We start from the raw sequence: 10,032 nt of genomic DNA, 5'->3' as shown, positions 1-10,032 counted from the left end.
TTTGAAGGCTATGAGAAAACTTAAGTGGTACATTAGTATTTTTCCCGAAACACTCTTTAATGTGTTTGAAACATCTTATTAAAAAGTTTAATCACATTAGATGCACATATTCATAAAGTTCATTCCCCACTTATTTTCAGCTCAACTTTCAAGTTGACGAGGCACTTCGTAAAATGTATGAAATCTCCTAAAAGACTTCCTAAATATACCGTAGATAAGCACAAATGAATTATAATAATTTGAAACTGGTGTATTGAACAAGCATTCCCAGTAGCATTTGATAAAATAGTCATAGAATTAACGTTTTAGTAATATAAAAAGGAGATTAAATGGAAGAATTACAAACACATGCAATAAAACCATCACTTAAACTTTTCTCTTCCAACCTCTCTCTCTCTCTCTCTCTCTCTCTCTCTCTCTCTCTCTCTCTCTCTCTCTCTCTCTCTCTTCCATCCTGTCTGAGAATCTAAGAGAGATGTGTACCTGTCAACGTGCGATGATGATTTATGAGACTTTTGTCGATCCTTTGAATTGCTAATCGCCTTCAAAAGAAATGTGTTTTGAATTTACAGGTTTCCAAAATTTACATACACTTACACATATAATATTATAGAATTTGAGAACAAAATGATTTATGCAATGATATTTTTTAAGAATCTTAGTAAAAATTAAGTGGCTCATTATTACTAAGCCTAATGAAAGATGGAAATGACTCTATTTTGAAACTTTTCCTCAGTACTCTAATTAATCTAATAAGCAATTTTCATAGAAATAAAGACTTTCAAGATAATGTTATTCACCCGAAACAAGTTATAATGTATCTAAAACTTCTGGTTACAAAATTTAGTTATTAAAGATGTACATATTCATGAAGTGCCTCTTCAACTTACCTTTGCCTCAACTCTTCAAGTTGAAGAGGCACTTTGTAAAATGTATGAAAGCCCTTGAAACACTTCCTGAATATTTTCTGAATAACTATGAACAAATTATGCTAATTTGAAAACAGTGCACTAAAGTAACAACTCTCGATAAAAATTGTTTATAACTATTTTCTCTCAATACAAAATACTTCATTGAAAAATTTGAATTCTTACCACCATTACTCTCTCTCTCTCTCTCTCTCTCTCTCTCTCTCTCTCTCTCTCTCTCTCTCTCTCTCTCTCTCTCTCTCCCCCAAGATAAATACTAATGAACTTCACTCTCAAAAGATCAGTATGATGATCGTGTCAAAGATAATTAAGAAATATTTTGAAAATAAAACTTCATGAATTTTTATTCACTTTTGAAAATCGATATGTACTTCATTTCATTTTCCATTTAACAGCTGCAGCGTTCATTGATATACTTTATTACAGGAACAAACAGTATAAAAATAGATACTTTTACTTTGCAATATTTCACTCTGAAGGAATGCAGCTAACATACTTTAGTAAATACACAAACACACTCATACATTCAAAAGAAAGACTACTACTACAACAACACCGAGAGAGAGAGAGAGAGAGAGAGAGAGAGAGAGAGAGAGAGAGAGAGAGAGAGAGAGAGAGAGAGAGAGTCGTATAATTTTTCGAAATAGATGGTTTTTGTTTATAGGGATCAATTATCAAAATGCACAATTCCTGGACGGTGTCCCATGAAACCATTTTAGTGATAATTTTTCTTTCTATAAAAATTGATTATGTAAATTGGTTATGAAAATACTATCAATAAAAGAAAATTTTCCTACAGACAATGCAGCTTTGCATCAGTCACTTTTATCTTTGTTTACAAATCTACATTGAGATGAAGAAAACAAATATAAAGTAAAGCCGAGTAAACCTTAAAGAGCTACTCAGTGACATCAAATGAAAGATTCTTGTAGAATTTACAAAGATTATCAAGGCCGTAATGAGTTACATTAATCACACAGGAGACACCATTAGGTGCTAGTGTAGCTTGTATCCTACCCAAGTTTTGGGTGGGGAAAATTTACTGTGGAATCGATAAATAATGATAATAATACCCCTATCTTCTCTATACATTATTCTCTGGGACGGATGATAAATTCACGGAAAATTACATAAAATACTGGCATCCTATGCTCCTGAAATACTTTTCATTTATTTGTTGACATTTTACGATTCGCACTTATTCGCTTCTGTTCGTTCTATGACCTGGGTAGGGGCAGGATTAATAGATCCTGGGTAGGGGTGCTCGGAAGGATTGCCCCGTCTAGGTCTGTGACCTGGGAACTACTAGGTTGTGTTAAATTGGGTATGTAATGTTTTGCGCCCTCTTGAATGTATCCCGAAATTTATATATCTATAATATATTTTCCAGCTTATCCAACCTGAAGAAGTACTCTAAGTAAAAAGAAATATACGGATACATTTTTCACCTTTTCTAATCTAAATCCTTTGTAGGATACAAGCTACAGTCTCAATATCTTGGTAGGATACAAGCTATCCTAGCACTCACCATTTTCTGACTGGTTACTTGTAAGTCTGAAATACGAAGACCAAAGGATACATTTGAATACTTTCCTAAAAAAGAAAAAAAAAATAGTTGAAGTTTAGGTTCAAAGAAAAGAAACCTTTACAACATAACAGAAAGAACCTTCTCTTGTTATAACCAGAAACACATTTCAGATACCCGGTGAGAGCAGAAGTGTTTAACAGCGAAGAGATTCGATATGGGATATTTTGTTGTGTCTTTGCCGAGGGAGCGGAAAGCGAGAAAATGTATCTGAAGAATGCTTCCGGTAATTAACTGCTGGAGAACGGAATGAAACCTCTAAGACGCAATTAGAGAGAGAGAGAGAGAGAGAGAGAGAGAGAGAGAGAGAGAGAGAGAGAGAGAGAGAGAGAGAGTATACTTAACTGCATGGTTTTAATTAGATCTTTCGTCAGAAAGTTATATAAACAGCGCAAGAAATACACGAAGCGGAAAACAGTCCTTGTAAAGGGTAACGATATAATTTTGACAGTATTAAGAAAATATATCTATAAATCAAATAAACTGCATCAATTTATTCAATAACTGTGCAAAATTACTTTGTTTTAAAAGAGGCAGTAACTCGTAAAATTTTCTTACTTATTTTTTACGGACGAACAATTTTTTTGACTTGTGACTGCCATTACTGCGTAGACTATCAATCTTATTCTATACGCTAAACATCTTAGAAGTAATATATAAGAGGTAAACAATAAACCTGCTCAACCTCTCACAAGATATCGGGTGTTACGGTACCAAAACCTATCACAAACTGATTGAATTGTAAATATACGAATTGGTAAAACATAAAAACGAACACGTAACTGTAACTCCTCCCCAATGGCCATTTCTTTCTAAAGTTAATTTTCAGCCTTCACTTCTCACTTATTTATTCTCTTCAGGGTAGTTTATTTTGAAATAGAAAATACACAGATTTAAACACAATAATATTAAAATCATTTCAGTGGAGCATCCCGCACAAAGAGTCATCTTAACAAATATTTCTTCTTTTGATGAACAGATAAAGTAAGATAAAACCTTACGTCGCCTAAGAAATTCATTCGAAACAGATTATGGGTCAAACAGGATTTGAGGTCTTGGTAGAATAATCTACAATTTTTAGAAACAAAATCAATGTGGTAACAAGAACAGAGAGACAATGGATGAATAGAAGATAGATAAACGGAATGAGTTATAAGGTTTATGACAGAAAACTTTGACCAGAGAAATTTGATTGCAGTTATAAAACATTAACGGAAAACACGTTAAAGAGGATTGCAATTATAAAAAAAGGCAAGTCAAATCGTCAAAGATGTTGGAAAAAGTTAATTCCAAAGGAAGTAAAAGAAGAATAAAAGTAAGATGAAAATAGAAGAAAGTGTATTCTAAAATCCTGCATAGGAACAAGCTCAGACACAAACAGTATAATACAAACAAAAATACTAAGTAATTTTCGTATTTTGTTGTTGGTGATAGATAAAGCTGTTTATGTGCCAAACACAGAATCTTGTTCAAGATTACCACTTGCTTTTCAAAGGTGAATTAGGGGTTTTAAAAATATTGACCAATCTTCCATACTGTCGCGTCAATTTTAATGCAGATGAGTAATAAGACAATATCGAATGTTGCAGAAGTAGTTACAAAAAATTCTGTTGATAACTAGAAAATACAGTTTGAAAGCCATCTTATTTCTCAAGAGGGTGATAACACACATAGAGACGATAGGATTTTAGGAATTATTAGAGAATTATTTTTTTTCTTTTCACCTTTCAGTGTTATTATTATTATTATTATTATTATTATTATTATTATTATTATTATTATTATTATTATTATTATTATTATTATTACTATTATTATTATTATTATTATTATTATTATTATTATTATTATTAACTGCTAAGCTACATCCCTAGTTTGAAAAGCAGGAGGCTATAAGCCCAGCGGGTCCAACAGGGAAAATAGCCCAGTGAGGAAAGGAAACAATGAAAAATAAGATATTTCAAGAATAGTAACAACATTAAAATATAAATGCAAACTATAAAAACTTTATCAAAACAAGAAGAAGAGAAATAAGATAGAATAGTGCGCTCGAGTGTACCTTCAAGCAAGAGAACTCTAACTGAAGACAGTGGAAGATCACGGTACAGAGGCTATGGCACTACCCAAGACTAAAGAACAAAAGTTTGATTTTGGAGTGTCTTTCTCCTAGAAGAGCTGCTTACCATAGCTAAAGAGTCTCTTCTACCCTTACCAAGAGGAAAGTACACTGAACAACCACAGTACAGTAGTTAACCCGTTGGGTGAAGAAGAATTGTTTGGTAATCTCAGTGTTGTTAGATGTATGAGGACAGAGGAGAATCTGTAAAGAATAGGCCAGACTATTGAGTGTATGTGTAGACAAAGGGAAAGTAAACCGTAACTAGAGAGAATCCAATGTAATACTGTCTGGCCATATTTAGCGGAATAATTAAAATCTCAAAGGTGAAGTGATTTAAAAGAAAAAGAAAAAAAAATCGTGTGAATGTTCAAGCCCAACAAGAAAATAACTTTCAAACCAATATGAGATGGGGAACTGCCTTAGTTTACCAAAAATTACATCACTGCTTAGTCCTTTTTGGTGAACTCCTAACCAATATCCAAACATCCTAATGAAAGCCAAAAATTATCTATTTTAGTTTTCCACTTTTTAAAAAAGATAAACCATCTGTTATATTACTAGTATCCCCTCTGTTTTGTCATTATTCATGATATGAGATCATTATCATTATCCTTTTTTTTTGTGAAGGACTCCACTCAGTTAAATTTAGCATTAATATCCAACAGAAAATGGACTCTAATAAGTTGGAGCAGGTAATTTTCTTCATGAATATTAGAGACATATTGTAATTCATGTTCGACGTGAAAATAAGAATTCACTGTTGTTGAATATGAAAATATTAATGAGATACATGCACTCTGTAAACAGGTGTATATCCACAATAATCTTTTATAGGGGAAAGGGACCTCACTGCGCCACGATTCCTCGCTGCTGGGAGGAAGGGCGATGGTGGCTGGTACAAACAAACATACGTTAAGCCCCTATTACACTTATCTGGTTTCCTACGGCGCCATCAGTCGCGATGCTTGCATATGGTCAAACCGGAGCGTGTGATTGCAAATCAGTTGTATGAAAGCTCACCCATGTCGGTCATGGGTGAGCTTTCATACAACCGATTTGCAATCACACGCTCCGGTTTGACCATATGCAAGCATCGCGACTGATGGCGCCGTAGGACACCGGATAAGTGTAATAGGGCCTTTACCGGGGTCTTGGCGACGTCAGGCTGGGCAGCCGGTCGGGACTACGGTCTACCCCAAAAGCCAAAGCAAAGTCCTTCAAAAGAAGGCAACCGTGTGACCTCATACGAATGGGAAAAAATCACGCTAGTAGAAGAAGGGGAAAGGGTTGTATTCTTTCTTTATACCAACGAGTATAGTATTTGATTTAGGGCATGGAAACGGCAAGGGAAATTAACACGAAATCGGTAACGAAATAAACGAAGAAATAAGAATTCAGACAATTAAGTAAAGCGAACGGAAAAAAAATTGGAACTGTTTTTCTTGTGCTCACTATTAGCAATGTGATATCACACAAGAATCTCACACGTAGTACAGACGTAAATGATTATAGAAAAAATAACGATTCACACTAATATAATATAGTATAATTCTTTTTTCACTTTATGATGAAGGTAAGATGCTTTAAATGCTCAAAGATATTACTAGTAAGAATAAAATAGACATAAGAAATGGACGAACTCTGTTGATAATACCATTTGATTATTAGATACTCTGATTGTACATGTTTTTGTTCTTGGTTGATATAGTATTAACTAATCTGATCTTTTTTTAGAGCTTCTTTCGATTACCTCTTTAACCTTACTTGAAACAACTGCGCCTACCATAAAAGCTATAAAATATCACTATGGAAGGCATATTGTTTCTCTAAAAACTTGGGAAACTTTCAATGGGAAAATCTAGGGTAAATTTTCAAATAATAAGATATTTGTGTTTGGAATCTCTACTTTGATAGAAAGACTATTCACGGAGGAAAAGGTATGAAAGTTCGATAAGGATAATTGTGTTGACGGAATTAGTTGTACATACACTATGAACACCAATGCTCGATAGAGCCATTTTAGCTGTGGTATTAGTACACGGGATGATAATTAGATGCACGCTAATTCAATTACAAAAGAAGACACACAGGCAACCAATTAATGAAAATTACGAGCAAATACATAAATTGACGAACAGTACTGAGCTTCTAAACAAGAAGAAAAATAGTAAAACGAGAAACGAACGAAATACATGAATTTACCGAGATCTGCAGAGAAAGACAAATGCAGAGTTGGAGATTAAGGAAATTAAAAAACTCAAGGAAGGAAATGGGTAAACAAATGGTTCACTGAACAACAAAGGAAGGACCAGAGGAACATTTCGAAGAGAAATAAAAAAAAAGATACAGGAAAAACAATGCAATAGATCAGTTCTACGAAAAGCTATGGTGTAAGTAATTGTAGTTCACCCATCAATTCGTACATAGACGAGCCTACACCCAAAACCCACACATATATATGTATACACACGCACATACACGTACACACACACACACACACACACACATATATATATATATATATATATATATATATATATATATATATATATATATTCTTACGAAGCTGGTCTTGTGTAAGAGTAAATAATTTATTTATGTATTCTATTCGTTTATTTAAGAGGTGTACAGCCGGCTCGTAAGGTGGGTCTCATTCATGTAGGTTTAAGTAATGTATGTAAATTACATAAGACTTTCGTTATTCATTTAATTGTATTTTCAATCAGTTCAGTATATGTAAACTCAGGTTATTTTTTAAGGATTAACTTTTATGTCATGTAGTTTTGTTATGAAGTGATATGTAATCTCGTTTAAGTATGCTGTATGACCCACGCGAGATATGAACACGAGGGATTACGTAATTTTTATGTTTCCACATGGTTAGAAAGTGCATGAAAATTCTTGGAGTATATTTACTTTTTCTTTTTTATTGTCAGGTGGGTTGGTGGGCAGAGTTAACTGGGAGAGGGTTACCTTGCAATCAAAGTTAGTCCCCCTGTTCAATTTACTACGCTGGCAACCTTACCCCGCTAGAGCCTTGCCCCCACACCATAAGAATGATCTATTAGAAAATTCTAGAATAATTAAGCCAATATAGATAGACCCTAGGAATGCATAAGCAGCAGAAGAGTTCCAGCCTATTCCTTTGTAAGATCCGACGTCAGCCAGCCCCTCTCCTCTCAATTGCGAATAGTGTTTTACTGTCAAACCTGATTAGCTATTTCTATCCAACATATATCGTTTATAGTGATATTTAAACGTTAGTGAAATTATTGGATGTTAATTCAAGTGAAGTGTGTTAATGTAAGTACATTTACCAAAAATATTTGTAACTGGCCCCGTGAGATTTAGGTTAAACAGTGAAGTATATTTTTTGGGCTCAGCCATGTCATCCTGATAGAAGGTTCCTTTAGGCAGCTTTCTAAGGGATATTTGACCACAGGTATCCAGAATTCTAACTCCTGGCGCGAGTATCCTTAAGATAACTCTTAAGGATGTCACATAATATCAGGGGACGTATTTCTTGATACGACACATGACAATCTTCACCCCGAATAGAGTTTTCGCTCTGAGGGGGAAGAGTGGCGAAATTGAAGGGGAGCCGTCATCAAGGTTACCCGGTGGATCCCCTTTCCTGTACTACTACGGCGTAACCCATTCCTTTTGTAGTAGCGAATTAAGCACGGTGTATCTCCCAACTGTTCTCGGTTTTGTTACTATTTCAAGGATTATTATCATGCATTCTTCAGCATCTTCATCCTCTGGAAAGTTGAGTATTTAATCTTACCCTTCCTTCCCTCTGAGTGCCGCCATAAAGCGGCAACCCTATCTTTGGTCTTGCCATAGAGTAGTGTACTCCGGCTTGACTGGGATAGTGTTTCTGTCTACCCTCTTTGCCGGTGAGTATCCCGGCTTTGATATATGACAGTGACTCAGAGTATTCAGTCTTGTTGTCGGCAACTCTACCGATGGGGAATTAGTCATTCCCCTGACGGTTTTACAGTTGCCGGCATAGGAAGCCCGGCTTCCCTAGCCCACAACCGATAGTGGTAGTACAGTTGCCGCCACCTTCTCCCTTGTGGTCTAGAAGACATGTCTTATATCCGGCAATGTCTTAGGCTGAGGAATCGTTTTTCTTCTGCCGGCCAAGACGGCGCCGGTATAGGAAACTGTGTTTCCTTGTTTTTCTGCCGACAGTAGGAGGCAGACATGCCGCCTGCTTTCTATGCAAAATATAAGACCCTTTCCCTTCCACTTCTGTCCTTTAGTGATGGTTTAGCCGTCACAACTTCTGTGGCCGGTATTCTACAATCTCCCCGCTTGCCGGGCTGATTACGATGCTGGCCGGACTTCCACAAAGACTGATAGATTGCCGCTTCGACCTTCCCCCTAACGGATGCAAGGCTCCGGGAAAGGTTGTGCCGGCCATGACGGCTGCCTGTGGGAGACCCTATGCAATTTTGAATACACTTCAGTCCTCTCTTAGACTGCAATCCGCAAACCCTGGAACCGGCAGTGCAGCCGGCAACAGATATTGTGGCTAGATGGAAGCTAGAATTAATACTTTCTTTCCCCCCCCTTCCATTTGAATCCTCATTCCGGAAAGGAGGCAGTAGAGACAGTAGTCCCTACAACCCTAATTATTGTACTAAACTATAATAGTATGGTAGCCCTTCTCTCCATGCTTTCTTTTTCTCTGTCGGCTAGCGTCGCCCGGGAACTAGCCCAGCCGGCAGTATTCCGGCAGAACTATAGTATAAGACTATACAGTAGCCAGTATTTCTGCAGTATAGTAGATACAGCAGTTAGAAAACTACAGTAATCTTCTTATTATTATTATTATATAATATACAGTAGTATGATTTCCAACATATTCTGTGTTCCCTTTCACAGTCCATTGTTGAGACCGCTTTATGGTTGAAGTGAAGTATTCCTTCAATATCCTGATGGATCTTAGATCATCAGAACATAATATCCTTACCCTACAGTATTAATATTCACTTGTGGAGGAGTTAGTGCTACCATACTCTGACTCCAGCTCTATGTTCTAGAGCTATTCCACCTTATATTTCCCTAATAAGGAAATTTTAAATATTGCTATTGGGGGAGGTCACAGCAATTGTCTGGACAGGAAACGCAGATATGTGTCTTTTCTATTTCTTTTCTAGCTTACTATCTTAAGCTATAATTATAATGGTAAGATCTATTATTAAATTCATGTGATTAATTCATCAGAGTGATAAATTACCCCATACTCTTTTTACTCTTTCTTTCCTTACAGGAGGAGCTCAAGGTGAGGTGTACAGTCATGTACTACAACCACAAAAGTAGGAACTTTTGTGGCCACAACATGTACAGGTCTCATGCCCCTGCTCCATCGCAACTGAAACCCTGAGATA

This window comes from Palaemon carinicauda, chromosome 13 (assembly GCF_036898095.1).
Source record: "Palaemon carinicauda isolate YSFRI2023 chromosome 13, ASM3689809v2, whole genome shotgun sequence".
Lineage (NCBI taxonomy): Eukaryota > Metazoa > Arthropoda > Malacostraca > Decapoda > Palaemonidae > Palaemon > Palaemon carinicauda.
This window is presented reverse-complemented; position numbering follows the sequence as displayed.